Genomic DNA, 17,109 nt, shown 5'->3' with positions numbered 1-17,109 from the left:
TCTTGCTAAAAATCTCTCTTAAGTATCTTGTAAAGTTGATTTGTTTATTCTTTGCAGTGGCAGCAGCTGGTAGATTTGAGAAGCAAAAAGGGTAATTACCAGTGACAGAGGAAAGAAAATTTAAACAGAAAATGACCACATTCCTTTATTTGTAGTAGAAAAATAAGCCTTTCATAGAAAAGATTGTAGCTCTGTGAGTTGGTGTAAGAAACCCAAGGAACATGAACTAGTAATGTAATTAACTGTAGATACTATGCAAAAGTGTAAAGTGAAAAATTGTCTCAACCAGCTGTTTTGTCTATATGGTAGGGAAAAAGAGATGAGTTGAGGTTTCATTTATTTATTTTTTTGCATTTTCAGCTGAGTCATATTTTCAACATTATACTAATTAGATATTTTGTTCTGTGGGGCACAGTCTTAGAAAACCTGCGTAGTAATTTCAGAGGGGCAACCACATTAAAGTTTGCTAACTGTGGTTGTTGTTGGTTGGCTAACTGATTTAACATCAGGTAGTTTATCTTAAGTCTCAGGAGGAATATTTTTACAACTGAACAACAGAAAGGCTTCCTGGGAGGAGGAGCCAAGATGGCAGAACAGCATGGAAGCTTTCTGTGTGTCTCTGTCCGTGAAATACAGCCAGACCAACACTAAACCATCCTACACACCTAGAAAACTGATTGGAGGATTAACAAAACAATCTGCACAACCTGAACCACAGAATTCAGCAGGTATGTGGCGCGGACAGGTGAATTTGGGCAGCCAGAAGCCGCAAAAGGTAGGGAAACGCTTTTGTGGGTGGAGAGAGGACGGAGACTGGGGACCGGGGGAGAATACGGGAAAAGCACCCCTCCCCAAAAGCAGCTGGAGAGAAAGTGAAAAATTGGAAACAGCCGCAGGGACTAAACTAAAAAGGGAGAAAGGAGAAAGGAAAGGGTTTAAATTCCATTAAGACTAAACAAGGGGAGCACAAAGGCATTAACTCCACAGCTTGATACCTGGTGGTGCTCTGGTGGGAACGGTGGGAACGGCGAATCCCCAGGAGCAGAGCGGGGTCCGGGAGGCTCTCAGGCCACACGGGAAAAAGCGGTTCCACTGCTGGAAGGACATTTGGTAGAGACGGTTGAAGCCACCTGGTCCCAGCAGACCCCAGAGAACTCCCACATTCGCTGGTGCTGGAACAAGGTTGTTAAGGGTGAAGCCTGGTGCCAGATGTGTGTTGTGATTTTCCATAATCCCTGAGATGCTGCTGCTACACTGTCTCGCGAACTTTTTCTGGGGCAGGCTTGCACCTGGCCACAGTCTCAGGGCACTGGCAGCAGCGGGGTCCAGCAAGCGTTCATGGGAGCAGCCGACATTCGGCCATTGCTCATTTGGTCACTGCTCAGTGAGACCCTCCTGCAGAGGTGCCGAACGGGTCAAAGCCGCACTCTTTTAGAAGTAAGAGGCCGGGGAAAACAGCCGCATCTGAGACAAAACCCGGGAGAGAGGTACTGCCTGGGGCCTGATCACGGAGAGTGAAAAAGCAGGGGGTGGAGGAGAGCTGAAGACAGAGGATGGGTGCACGATTGCTGACTCAGGAGAACAGACTCAGGAGAACAGCTGCGTGGCGCCATTCTCACCAATCCCGCGCATGCACATATACACCTACGAGCACCGCCACAATCCACCCCAGTAGGCTAGCAGCGCCATCTAGTGGAGAGCAGAGCTGTTACACTGAGCCCCGCCCAACTGGGCCAACTTTGCTCTTCAAGAACACAAGTCTCACGCCTGGCTTAGTTTATGGGCGATAAGGAACTACATAAACTGACTTCTAGGGGAAAATGAAGCAATTTTAGTCCTACTTCAATCTGTTAGCAGGTTCATTAATTCGATTTTCTTTCTTTTTTTTTTCTTTTTATAATTCTTTTCTTTTTCTTGAATACAGAAAGAGAAAAAATTCCTTTTTACTTTCAATTTTTATTAAAAATATTTTTCTTTAATTTTTATTACTATATTTTTTACTTTTGTGTAAATTTTTTCAAATTCTGTTTTACTTCCATCATTTTATTTTAGTCTACTTCAGTGTATTCACCTTTTCAAATTTTCAATTTCCTTTTTTTCTTTCTTTTTCTTTTTTCTCTTTTTCATTTCTTTTCTTTTTCTTGAATGCAGAAAGAGAAAAACTTTGTTTATACTTTCAATTTCTATTAAAAATATTTTTATTTAATTTTTATTACTATATTTTTTTGCATTTATGTAAATTTTTTCAAATTCTACTTTACTTTCATCATTTTATTTTAGTCTACAACAGTGTATTCACTTTTTCAAATTTTCAAACGATTTATCTTTTCTTTTTTCTCTTTTTCATTTCTTTTCTTTCTTCTTAAATACAGAAAAAGAAAAAAATTGATATTTATTTTTAATTTTTATTAAAAATATTTTTCTTTAATTTTTTTCTACTGTATTCTTTACCTTTGTATATTTTTTCAAATTCTATTTTACCCCCATCATCTCATTTTAGTCTACTTCAGTGTAATCACCTTTTCAAATTCTCAAACAATTTCCTTTTTTTTTTCTTTGCCCCCTTTGTTTCCCTAATTTGTCAAACCATTTTCAACAGCCAGACCAAAACACACCTAGGATCTAGCATCATCTATTTGATTTTTGTGTGTGTGTATTTTTTATTTTTAATTTTAATATTTTTTAATTTTAATTTTTTATTAATTTCAATTTTTCTACCTCATTAATTCCTTTTCTGCCTTCAAAATGACAAAACTAAGGAATTCACCCCAAATGAAAGAGCACTAAGAAATGACAGCCAGGGATTTAACCAACACAGATACAAGCAAGATATCTGAACCAGAATTTAGAATCATGATAATAAGAATGCTAGCTGGAGCCTAAAATAGATTAGAATCCCTTTCTGCAGAGGTAAAAGAAGTAAAAAATAGCCAGAGTGAAATTAAAAATGTTATAACTGATCTGCAATCACGGATGGATGCAGGGACAGCAAGGATGGATGAGGCAGAACAGAGAATCAGCGATATAGAGGACAAACTTATAGAGAAAAATGAGGCAAAAAAAAAAAAAAGAGGGAGATTAAGGCAAAAGGGCATGATTTAAGAATTAGAGAAATCAGTGACTCACTAAAAAGGAACAACATGAGAATAATAGGGGTCCCAGAAGAGGAAGAGAGAGAAATAGGGGTAGAAGGTTATGTGAGAAACTCATAGCAGAATACTTTCCTAACCTGAGGAAAGACACAGACATCAAAATCCAGGAAACACAGAGGACCTCCCATTAGATTCAATAAAAACTGACCATCAACAAGGCATATCATAGTCAAATTCACAAAATACTCAGGCAAGGAGAGAATCATGAAAGCAGTAAGGGAAAAAAAGCCCCTAACATACAAGGAAAGACACAGCAGGTTTGCAGAAGACCTATCCACAGAAACTTGGCAGGCCAGAAAGGAGTGGCAGCATATATTCAGTGTGCTGAATCAGAAAAATATGCAGCCAAGAATTTTTTATCCAGCAACTCTGTCATTCAAAATAGAAGGAGATATAAAAAGTTTCCCAGACAAACAAAATTAAAGGAGTTTGTGACCACTAAGCCAGCCCTGCAAGAAATTTTAAAGGGGACTCTCTGAGGGGAGAAAAGATGAAAAAAAAAAAAAATATATATATATATATATAAATACCAAAAGTAACAAAGATTAGAAAGGACCAGAGAACACCACCAGAAACTCCAACTCTACAAGCATCATAATGGCAATAAATTCATATCTTTCAGTACTCACTCTAAATGTCAATGGACTCAATGCTCCAATCAAAAGACATAGGGTAACAGAATGGATAAGAAAACAAGATCCATATATATGCTGTTTACAAAAGACCCACTTTAGACCTAGACACCTTCAGATTGAAAATAAGGGGATGGAGAACCATCTATCATGCTAATGGTCAACAACAAAAAAGAAGGCCGGAGTAGTCATACTTATATCAGACAATCTAGACTTTAAAATAAAGACTGTATCAAGACATGCAGAAGGGCATTATATCATAATCAAGGGGTCTATCCACCAAGAAGACCTAACAATTGTAAACATTTATGTGCCAAATGTGAGAGCATCCAAATATATAAATGAATTAATCACAAACATAAACTCATCAATAGTAATACCATAATAGTAGGAGGCTTCAACACCCCACTCACAACAATGGACAGATCATCTAATCAAAAAATCAACAAGGAAACAATGGCTTTGAATGATACACTGGACCAGATGGACTTAACAGATATATTCAGAACATTTCATCCTAAAGCAGTAGAGTATGCATTCTTCTCCAGTGCACATGGAACGTGCTCCAGATAGACCATATACAGGGACACAAATCAGCCCTAAGTAGGTACAAAAAGATCGAGATCATACCTTGCATATTTTCAGACCACAACGCTATGAAACTCAAAATCAACCACAAGAAAAAATTTGGAAAGGTAACAAACACTTGGAGACTGAAGAACATCCTACTAAAGAATGAATGGGCTAACCAAGCATTAAAGAGGAAATTAAAAATATATGGAAGTCAATGAAAATGATAACACCACAACCCAAAACCTCTGGGACGCAGCAAAGGCGGTCATAAGAGGAAAGTATATAGCAATCCAGGCCTTCCTAAAGAAGAAAGAAAGATCTCAGATATACTACCTAACCTTACGCCTTAAGGAGCTGGAAAAAGAACAGCAAATAAAACCCAAAACGAGCAGAAGACAGGAAATAATAAAGATTAGAGCAGAAATTAATGCTATTGAAACCAAAAAAACAGAACAGATCAATGAAACCAGAAACTGGTTCTTTGAAAGAATTAACAAAATTGATAAACCACTATCCAGTTTGATGAAAAAGAAAAAGGAAAGGAGCCAAATAAATAAAATCGAGAATGAAAGAGGAGAGATCACAACCAACACAACAGAAATAAAAACAATAATAAGAGAATATTATGAGAAATTATATGCCAATAAAATGGGTAATCTGGAAGAAATGGACAAATTCCTTGAAACATATACACTACCAAAACTGAAACAGGAAGAAGGAGAAAACTTGAACAGACCCATAACCAGTAAGGAAATCGAATTAGTAATCAAAAATCTGCCAAAAAACAAGAGTCCAGGGCCAGATGGCTTTTCAGAGGAATTCCACCAAACATTTAAGGAATATTTAACACCTATTCTCCTGAAACTGTTCCAAAAAATAGAAATGGAAGAAAAACTTCCAAACTCTTTCTATGAAGCCAGCATTACCTTGATTCCAAAACCAGACAGAGACCACACTAAAAAGGAGAACTATAGACCAATTTCCCTGATGAACATGGATACAAAAATCCTCCACAAGTTATTAGCCAACCAGATCCAACAATACATTAATAAAATTATTCACCACAACCAAGAGGGATTTATACCTGGGATGCAGGGCTGGTTCAGTATCTGCAAAACAATTAACGTGATTCATCACATCAATAAAAGAAAGGACAAGAACCATATGATCCTCTCAATAGATGCAGAGAAAGCATTTGACAAAATAAAGCATCCTTTCTTGATAAAAAAAAACCCTCAAGAAAGTAGGCATAGAAGGAGCATACCTCGAAATCATAAAAACCATATATGAATGACCCAATGCTAATATCCTCAATGGGGAAAAACTGAGAGCTTCCCCCTAAGGTCAGGAACAAGACAGGGATGTCCACTCCCACCACTGTTATTCAACATAGTACTGGAAGTCTTAGCCTCTGCAATCAGACAACACAAAGAAATAAAAGGCATCCAAATCGGCCAGGAGGAGGTCAAACTTTCACTCTTCAGAGATGACATGATACTCTATATGGAAAACCCAAAAGATTCCACCAAAAACTGGTAGAACTGATTCATGAATTCAGCTAAGTTGCAGGATATAAAATCAACGCACAGAAATCGGTTGCATTCCTATACACCAACAATGAAGTGACAGAAAGAGAAATCAGGTAGTTGATCCAATTTACAGTTGCACAAAAAAACCATAAAATACCTAGGAATAAATCTAACCAAAGAGTTGAAAAATCTATACACTGAACAGTATAGAAAGCTTATGAAAGAAATTGAAGAAGACAAAAAAATGGAAAAAGATTCCATGCTCCTGGATAGGAAGAACAAATATTGTTAAAATGTCGACAGTATCCAAAGCAATCTACATATTCAATGAAATCCCTATCAAAATAACACCAGCATTCTTCACAGAGCTAGAACAAATAATCCTAAAATTTGTATGGACTCCAAAAAGACCCTAAATAGCCAAAGCAATCTTGAAAAAGAAAACCAAAGCAGGAGGCATCACAATCCCAGACTTCAAACTGTAATCATCAAGACAGTATGGTACTGGCACAAGAACACACTCTAAGATCAATGGAACAGAATAGAGAACCCAGAAATGGACCCACAAACGTATGGCCAACTAATCTTTGACAAAGCAGGAAAGAATATCGAATGGAATAAAGACAGTCTCTTCAGCAAGTGGTGCTGGGAAAACTGGACAGTGACATGCAGAAGAATGAACCTGGACCACTTTCTTACACCAGACACAAAAATAAACTCAAAATGGATGAAAGAGCTCAATATAAGACAGGAAGCCATCAAAATCCTTGAGGAGAAAGCAGGCAAAAACCTCTTTGATTTTGGCTGCAGCAACTTCTTACTCAACACATCTCTGGAGGCAAGGAAAACAAAAGCAAAAATAAACTATTGGGACCTCATCAAAATAAAACTTCTGCATAGCGAAGGAAACAACCAGCAAAACTAAAAGGCAACCGACAGAATGGGAGAAGATATTTGCAAGTGACATATCAGATGAAGTCTCCAAAGAACTCATCAAACTCAACAACCAAAAAACAAATAATCCAGTGAAGAAATGGGCAAAAGACATGAATAGACACTTCTCCAAGGAAGACATCCAGATGGCCAACTGACATATGAAAAAATGCTCAACATCACTCATCATCAGGGACACAAATCAAAACCACCATGAGATACCACCTTACACCTGTCAGAATGGCTAACATTAACAACTCAGGCAACAGCAGATGTTGGAGAGGATGCAGAGAAAGAGGATCTCTTTTGCATTGTTGGTGGGAATGCAAGGTGGTGCAGCCACTCTGGAAAACAGTATGGAGTTTCCTCAAAAAACTAAAAATAGAACTACCCTATGACCCAGCAATTGCACTACTAGGCATTTATCCACGGGATACAGGTGTGCTGTTTATAAGGGACACATGTACCCCCATGTTTATAGCAGCACTATCAACAATAGCCAAAGTATGGAAAGAGCCCAAATGTCCATCAATGGATGAATGGATAAAGAAGAAGTGGTATATATATATACAATGGAGTATTACTCAGCAATCAAAAAGAATGAAATCTTGCCATTTGCAACTATGTGGATGGATCTGGAGGGTATTAGGCTAAGTGAAATTAGAGAAAGACAAAAATCATATGACTTCACTCATATGAGGACTTTAAGAGACAAAACAGATGAACATACGGGAAGGAAACAAAAATAATATAAAAACAGGGAGAGGGACAAAATAGAAGAGACTCATAAATGTGGAGAACAACCAGAGGGTTACTGGAGGGGTTGTGGGAGGGAGGATGGGCTAAATGGGTAAGGGGCACTAAGGAATCTACTCCTGAAATCATTTTTGCAGTATATGCTAACTAATTTGGATGTAAATTTTAAAAAATAATTAAATTAAAAAAATAAATGAAAATAAAAAAAAAAGAAAGTCTTCCTTAGGAAGGTATATCCTTACGAGTTAATCAATTTTTAAAGCAAGCACTTCTTTTTTTCTTTCTACGTGGCACAGAATTTTAAATACTGAAAGAAAATTAGAAGATATAAACTGAGTTCATAGGTAAAATACAATTTCTTTTCAATTGAATGCATAAAAGGCAAAGGGAAAATTCTACACTTGATATATACCTCTTTAGTTATTTACTACATCATTCAACTCAGTGACTTTTCAATTATTGCTGCCTTCACTTAACTACTTCATTAAGAAAAATACTTCTAGGGCACCTGGGTGGCTCAGTCAGTTAAGTGTTTGACTTCGGCTCAGGTCATGGTCTCAGGGTTCATGGATTCGAGCCTTGTGTCAAGCTCTGTGCTGACAGCTCAGAGCCTGCAGCCTGCTTCAGATTCTGGGTCTCCCTCTTTCTCTGCTGCTCCCCTCTGTCTCTGTCCCTGTCTCTCAAAAATGAATGTGTTAAAAAAAATTAAAAGAAAAAAGAAAAATACTTCCATGTAGAACTCAAAATTTTCCTCAAAAACATCAGGACTAGAAATCTAGAGACACCAAAAAGGGTTAAAAATTCTGAAGGAAAAATTTTATGTTTTATCTTACAATCTTGCACATTTTGCATTCTGCATCACGGAAACTCAAATTTGTTAAAAAAAAAAAAAGATATTTTAATGATTTACTGGGAGACAAGGGATAAGAATCCACAAGAAATTCCTACCCAGATATAGAGGAGTGTTAAGTATGCTCAGTTTCTCTGGATGTAGGGTGCCTAGATTCAAGTCTCATTCTTCTTCCTACTGGTGTTCTTGACCAAGTTCCTTAGCCTTTCTATGCCTTAGTTTCATTATCTCAGAAATGGGAAGATCAATACCTCTTTCAGGTTCAGTGTGAGAATTAAAAGCAAAAACATTTGTAGACTTCTTACACCAGTGACTGAACACATGATAAATACTTGGGAAAACTTCGTTATTATTTGTACTGGCCCTTACATATAAGAAAATTTAAACTGTAAAGAGTTAACTGCCTATTGGGTATAGCATCCTCACACATTCTCTTTTCTGTTTTCATGTTAAAATACTTTGAGGAACAGCACCCTTATAAATATAAGAATGAAACCACCTTTCAAAAATCAGCCCTTTGGGATATATTTACTAAGCATTTATCAAATATTCTATTAGATACCAGGAATACCTAGAATGCTAAAGAGGGTAGAATGTAATCTTTTCTAGCTATTACTGGAATTTTGATAATCACAAATGCTATGCATTTTATGTTAATTCAGATTTTGCTAGTTTAAAATAGTATAAAATATTCATGAAATCCTGTTTTATGAACCAAATTTTCAAAAGAATAATGCAAATGCTTATTTGCATTTATTTCAATGAGATACTTAGTCTTGGATTAGGTGACTTCACATAACACAGTGTCTTCAAGAATGCACACTTCCCATAAAATTTTTATTGACTTACTATTTTTTTTTCTTTGGCTAGGAAGTACAGTTACTTCTTTTAATAACAGACTGAAAGGTTTTCTAGTCAGTGGTTACCCTCTTTTGTCAAAAGACGTTAAAGAAAAACATTGATTAAAACATAACATATACATAGAAAAGTACACAAAGCAGAAGACTACATGTACTGCGATGAATTCATAAAAATTTAGAAAAAAATATAATTTAGGAAAATTCATGAATTTTTATAAGTTCATCACACTATTTTAATCACCATACATGTCAGAATCAACATATTACCAGGAAATTAAGAAAACTTATCTTTTGCTTCCTGCCAGTGACTACCCACTACAAGGGTAACTTCTATCCTGACTTCAACACTATTGATTGATTAGTTTTGCTTGTTTTTGTACTGTATATAAAAGAGCCATTCAGTATATATTCTTTTGTGTCTAACCCATTTCATGCACTATTATGTTTGATTTTTTTTCCTTCACACAAATGTATATGGGAATTCCCACTGGGATTGCAAATAAATATTGTATGTTTTCCATATGCTAGAGGCTGTATAACTATTTTTTTTAATTTTTTTTTTAACATTTATTTATTTTTGAGACAAAGAGAGACAGAGCATGAACAGGGGAGGGGCAGAGAGAGAAGGAGACACAGAATCTGAAACAGGCTCCAGGCTCTGAGCTGTCAGCACAGAGCCCGACGTGGGGCTCGAACTCACGGACCGTGAGATCATGACCTGAGCCGAAGTCAGGCGCTTAACCGACCAAGCCACCCAGGCGCCCCTGTATAACTACATTTAATGCATGATCTCATTTAATTACATTAAACTGTAAAATAGATGGTGCTGTTACTTGAATTTTATTGATATGAACTCTAAGCCTTAGAGGAGTGAGTACACTATTTTCCCAGGATGTACATTTGTAAGTAATAAAACTGAGAGTCTAAACTCAAATCTGTCTAAATTCTAAGCCCAGAGAATCCTCAAACATCGTTATAGCTCTCATGTTAGAAATGTTATTTCACCAAGACCTTAGTTCATGTATGGGATATTTGATTTGGGGGAAGAGCCAATTTTACAATCTTAGGTTGCTGATAAACATGTTGGAAATGTATAAGGTAGTCTTAACTAGAACAGGTAATGGTGTGGCATGACATTTTATAAATCTGTAAAAGGAGCTACTTTTTCTTCCCCTCTGCAGTTAAATAACCTAGGTATTAGTTACAATGTGATGAGTAATAACGGAATTTTTCTTTTCTTTTTTTTTAATGTTTTTATTTTATTTTTAAGATAGAAAGAGTGAGCAGAGGAGGCGCAGAGAGGAGGGACAGAGGATCTGAAGCAGGCTAGGTGCTCACAGCACAGAGACTGATGTGGGGCTTAAACTCAGGAACCAAACCATGAGATCATGGCCTAAGCTGAAGTCAGACGCTTACCTGACTGAGCCACCTGGGAACCCCCTAACAGAATTTTTCAATTTCAAAATCAGAAGTTACATGAAAATATGTCAGATATTCAGGAAAAACTCATTCATTGCAGCTCTCTCCTTGGCTTTGCAAATAGTTGCTATAATTCATATTCTGAGCAAATTCTAGATAAAATTCAACATATAGTAGTAGGATTTTTTTGTGTGTGTGTCTTAAATACATAACAAACATTCAACTTCCCTTAAGCTAAAAGATCAAATATTTGGTAGCAAGAATTAAAAATCAATCAATATTTTAAAGTAATAAAAAAGAGGACCCTTTTTCAAAGAATGGTTCATATAGCAAGCTTTTAATAAGTACCTACTAACAAATTATTGGAAAACCAAAGAAAACTATAATCTGAAACTTTTTTCACCTTTGCTTTTCTACTTTTAGAAATTCCATTTCTAAAGGTCATGGATTCTCTAAGTATATAATCTTTTTGACTGGAGGAAATAAAACTAAGTGTTCTGTTTTAAGGGTTTAAAAAAAAAAAAGGAACTTGTGAAAAAGACTGACATTTTCCATCCAAAGTAGATGCTCTTCTTTGTCCATACTAATATAATTCCAAGGTGAGTGTATGACTTCCTAGCCAAACACTACATTCCCCGGCATCCTTTGTATGTAGTTTTGGCCTTGTTACTAAATTTTGACCAATGATGTCTGTGAGAGGAAATAGTATGAGCCACTTCTCAGTTATGTTAAAGAAACATATTTTTTTTCTTTTTTCTTCTTTGTCCATGCTCTTTTCTGAAATGTGAATACAATATTGAGCCAGCTTATACTATGTGGGAAAAGACAACCCACTAGGAAAGGTGGAACAACACAATCTGGAAAGATCTTGGGTCTCTCTGTGCTCGGGTAAAGTAGATCTGCTTTAGTAGCCCTGGACAACCTATATCTAGATTCTTAATTAAGAAAGAACATTTTGTCTTATTTAAGCACTTTTGAGTCTCTGTTATAAACAGCTGAAATATATATTAACCACAAAATTTGGCAGCTGAAAGTGATGTCATGACATACATATCTTGAAATGTGTAATATTTATTGGCTAAATTGTCAGTAAGTGGGCAGGGAAGACACAGATATACCTGGCTGAAAAAGCTGGAATGTTGTTAAAAAGTATTTGGTAGAATTTTGCTTCTAATATCTTGGATCTTGAAAAGTAGACCAAATGCTGACTGGTACTACAACTCTAGGGAAATAATTGAAAAGGAAAGTCCTGAATGCCAATATAAATTGGTATGTAACAATACTTTTAACAAATTCTGTAAAGGAAAAAATGAACTCAGGCTATTGCTAATCAACTTACAAGGAGAAATTTGAACATATACAGTGAGGATGAGGGGCATTCTCTACCTATACCCAGCAATCCAAGTTGGCTGAGTGACTGGTAACTAGGAGCCTTGAAAATTGAACAAAAAAGAAAAACTGCTTTTCTACTTAACCTAAAACATTTATGTGAGGTGCCTCTGAAGCTGGCAAGAGATATGCCCCCCAAGTACTTCTCAAACACTTCCAATTTAAGATTTTTAGGCCAGAGAAAGGAAGCTGTCATAGTGGTAGAAATCTTATTAAGGGGATTATCTCTCTCACCTAAACCTATTATCTAGATTGCTTGAAGATGGTCTCTATTACGTTAAGAAGAGGGATGAGCAGAGACACTAGTGAATAAAAAAAGATAAAGTCTTTAGGTTTAAAAAATACAGATAAATGAGAGTTTTGGTGTTGGTTACATGAATGTGGAATTTGTTGTAAGCAAATATCCTAGAAATCTGTTATGTTTCTAGAAGGCTGTATTGACAAAGAAACTTCAAGCATCCATGCCAGAGCATGTGAGCTAGATAATAATGCCCATGTCCTCAGAAGAGCAGTAACAAGAATAGGGCTGGAAAAGTTTTTTTCAGCCACCAAGAAGGGCCAGCTGCCCATTGTTCACTTTAGATGTAGTCATTAGGGATAATGGACAGGAAGAACCTTCCAGAGGAAAATTCAGGGACAAATGGAGGACCATGTGTAAGGGTGATCCTCCAAGAGAACAGAATTAGGACTTTTGAGATGGAACAAACAGGAACTTACTTCACTGCCAAGGCAGGGACATATTTACAATTTCCAACGAGTACGATTTGATACTTATATATGGACATGGGTCTGTTGTGTATTTTCCATTCCCCCTTTTTCTGAATATAATTTTTAGTGACATTATCTTGTTTTGACTCCACAGTTGTATATAAGTTATAAGGTGTGTGTGTGTGTGTGTGTGTGTGTGTGTGTGTGTGTGTGTTGGGGGGAGATTTAGATAACTTGTTTTTTGACTTAGAGGTCATCAGTCCTTCCTCCTCTACAAGGCTATCTGGACCTCATAAAGGTGAATGTATGTCATCATGATTCTATAGTTTGAGTTAAGTGCATTAACTCACTGGACATGTAGAATTCCATCGTTTGGAAAACAGGTATGGTTTATGTGTACAAAGAAATGCACACAGAGATTTAGGTGATCAAAAGGGCCGCCAGTAGAAAGACAACTAATTTCCCAGTCTTGGATTACTCTTCCATAATATCATTTGTTATAAAAATCAAACCATTTCTTCAGTCATAGATTATATTCCCCAGGCTCCTGTGAAATCATGCCTATCTTTTACTAGTAATTTTTACTAAATTTTACTAACTTTAGCAATGGTGTGTAAAGATGTAGTGTGTTCCACTTTTAGGTTATACCCTTAAAAGGGCATGCCCTCCTTACCCTGTTCCTTCATCCAGCTTCCTGAAACATGAACTTGACGTTGGGTTATCTCAGGTCATGTGCACAAAGAGACTACCTTAGGGTACTGATTCTACCTCTGGCCTGAGTTGCTGGCTGCCATATAAATCCTAGACCACCATCTTTTCTCCTAAGGGAAATAAACTACTGTCTTGTTTAATTCATTTTAATTTGATGGTGAACCACAAAATACTGATTTGCCACAAAACGGTTTCAAGTGTGCCAAGAAAATCTTCTCCTCAGCCCTTAGAATAGTCAGGCGGAGCCTGAAGCTGCTAGAACCATTAAGCTAGTTATCATCTTCTCAAAAGATCTTTTTAAAAAAAATACTGAAGTATAACTGACAAACAGTGTTATGTTAGTTTCATGTGTACAACATTCTGATTCAATAGTTCCATACATTACTCAATTCTCAGCAAGGTAAGTGTAGTCACCATCTGTCACCATAGAACATTATAATATTATTGACTATATTCCCTCTGCTGTACTTTCTTGTTTAATGCTTTTCTATGCACGTCATTACATTAGAAACATTGGGAAGTACTGCCCTAATCAATACAGAGTCCTGTTATTTTAGGTTATGGGTAGCCTGCTGCACTGAAACCTCGAGAATGTCCAATGGAACAACAAGAAATACAACACAGAAGTAACTAGTCTAGGGATGCTTGACTGACTCAGTAGGAAGAGAGTGGGACTCTTGATCTTGGGGTTATAAGTTCAAGCCTCACATTGGATGTAGAGTTTACTTAAAACCTTAAAAAACAAAAAGATGAACAAGCAAGTGTCAGACTGGGAGAAAATACTTGCAAATCTATCTGACGAAAGTCTGAAAGCCAGAATTATATAAGGAATCTCTGTAAATCAACAATAAAAGAACAACGTAATTTAAAAAGGAAAAGAAAGAAAGAAAGAAAGAAAGAAAGAAAGAAAGAAAGAAAGAAAGAAAGAAAGAAAGAAAGAAAGAAAGAAAAGAAAGAAACTAGTCTTTGTAACTGGTGGCAAACAGAATTTCGTTTTATGCTAATCTGATATGGCTTTCATCTGTAAGCCTTTAGTCTGAGAAAGTGTAAAATCAGCTTGCAGCTCTGGCCTGCTTTCACCTGGTGTCCTGCTCAATTCATCTAGATTACTGAAAGGATCCAGGATGGGTGTGCCTATGTAAGAAACAGGAAGGCATCAGGGATCTGCATGCACTGACTCCACTACATATACTTCACTGCCTGTGTTCTTAGCCCGACTTCCTAGCCAAAGCAATAAATCCCCCATGTGAAAGTAATCCCAGAAAATTCCAAGTTGTCATTTTTGCCTATCCTCAACAGACCTCAGCCTCGGTGGTCTGGCCTAGAATCCCTATTATTCTTTAGAATAATTTCATAGAGGCTTAATGTAAAAAATAAGCCTAGAGGGTAAAGTAGATCATGCCATTAACATTAACAAGAGTTGTAGATAAGCAATCCCTTGCAAAAATATTTAATATAACTCTTTGGACCACAAGCATGAGAAAATTTCCAGTTGCCTTTTGAATTTATACAGGATCAGAGATTCTTGGAGTCAGTCATAAACAAAGCTGATTTAATGACTCCTTGTTTGGAACACTAAACTATTCACAGATGTTAAGAAATAAAGTAAAAATGGGTTGGCGACTTGGATGATGAGGCCCTAGAGCCTCCACCCACCTAGTCACCTCCTCAAGGGAATGATAACTCAAAGTGTTAGTTTTGACCACCCCATGCTTGCTAAGTCTCAGAGGTCTCCATTCATCTATGACTAATGGTTTCTTTTCTGTCTGGCGTTTAAATGTGAAACATTTTGAAGAGGACCACACCTTCCCTGTAGGCCTTTATTAATAGGAGGGGAAAAAAAAAAATCAGTGTTCCTTCCAGCTGGGCAAGTGGGAAGTAGACTATAGAAGTAAGTTATCTAATGACAGATTAAGTAATGTTATAGGACGTGGAACCAGAACACTCCTTTTCTGGAGCTGTCCATCTGACTGTAACCAATATTTATCTTCTTTTCTAAATGAAATCTTGACTGTGGCTTTTGCCATATAGCCAAATGTATGGCGTATGACATACGATGTAAGAGAAACCAAACATAGGCTAACCATTGACCTAGGATCTGTTGTCCAAACTGGAAAGGATAAAATAGGTCAATAGATCTCTTTTAAGAATCTGAAGGAAGAAGCAAATGAACTCCTTAACAATAGGAATTAAAGAAGCAAAGTCATGGTACAAACGGAGACCACTTCTTTGCCTAACAAACTCTTGTCATACAAATTTCAGCATAAACTTGACTTTATGAGGAGGCCTTCCTTTACCTTTAGACTAGATTAAATCTCCTTGCCTGCAGTGTAATGAACTTGTCCTGCTTATACTCATCATAGTGACATATTTAAGGTCTTTTCCTTCTCATACTATAATACATGTGATTGATCAAATGAGAAACCTGGTCATTCATGAATCCTCCCTCTCCTTTATTCCTCAAATTCAAACTATCAGTAAGCCCTGTAATTTGTACTTCCAAAATATATTTCAAATCTGACTACTTTTTTCCCCATATCAATTGCCAGCATCTTACCCAATTTACCAAATTCTATCCACTAAACAACAAAAACCTCCAACAGTCTAAGTGGTTTCCAATTTATACTTTCACCTCCTTTCTATCCACTTTTTTACAAAGCTAACTGGATGATCTTTGTAAATTGTTCCAAATCACTTACTTACCTAAAATGATTCAGAAGCTTTCTGTTGTGCTTAGGAAAAAAATCCAAATTCTTTGACATAGACTATAAAGCATTCATGATCTTTTGCCTGCCTAGCCCTTGTAAAAAAACAAAATTCAGCTGAGTAAATTTGAAGATCTAATTGGCTTTTTTCAGCATTTCATGAATTGGGCAGCATCCCATCTAGCAAGTAGAGAGGAGCTAAAAGGAGCTGTACAAAATGAAATGGTTTTATAGACAGCAAGGGAAAAAAAGCAAGCTTTCTAAGAAAGAGTGGATTGTTTCAGACTATGTCACCTATCTTTGGAGGAAGTTTGGGGTCTTTCATGCAGATTATCTCACTAGTGTTGGCCAGAAAGCTTCAGATTGACTGGTTAAAGGTCACATTCCTGGGAGAGGCAGAAACTTCAGTTAAGTCTTGGTTTGCTGTCCTGTGGGCAAGCGACTCCATTTTGGTTCCACTGTCTCTTGTTTAATATCCTGAAACCTCCTCTCATGCCACTACTCCCCTCACTCACTTGACTTCCCTTTCACCCCCTACTTTTCAGTTCTTGAAATGTACTAAGCTCTGTTCCACTTCAAAGCCATTATCAGAGCATCTTCTTGGCTATTCTCAGTTTTCAGAGAGCATGTCCTCAAAGGGTCTTCCTTACTTTCTGTTCTAAAAAAACCTTTTCTTGTTATTCCCCCTTAAAACAACTTTTAAAGTATTTCTCACATTTTGATAGCATGTATTTATTTTTCTAATTACTTTTCTCTCCCTGTGAACTGCCAGGTCCTTGTGGACAGGGGTCATATCTGCTTGGTTTAGCACACAGGGTAGTGCTTAACTCATAATAGGTATCCAGTGCTTCTGTGCTGGATTAATTGGAGTGTAAGCAAAGAAAATTGGTTT

The sequence above is a fragment of the Neofelis nebulosa genome, chromosome 14 (genome assembly GCF_028018385.1).
Source record: "Neofelis nebulosa isolate mNeoNeb1 chromosome 14, mNeoNeb1.pri, whole genome shotgun sequence".
Taxonomy (NCBI): domain Eukaryota; kingdom Metazoa; phylum Chordata; class Mammalia; order Carnivora; family Felidae; genus Neofelis; species Neofelis nebulosa.
The sequence above is the reverse complement of the archived record's forward strand: the minus strand, read 5'-3'. Positions refer to the sequence as shown.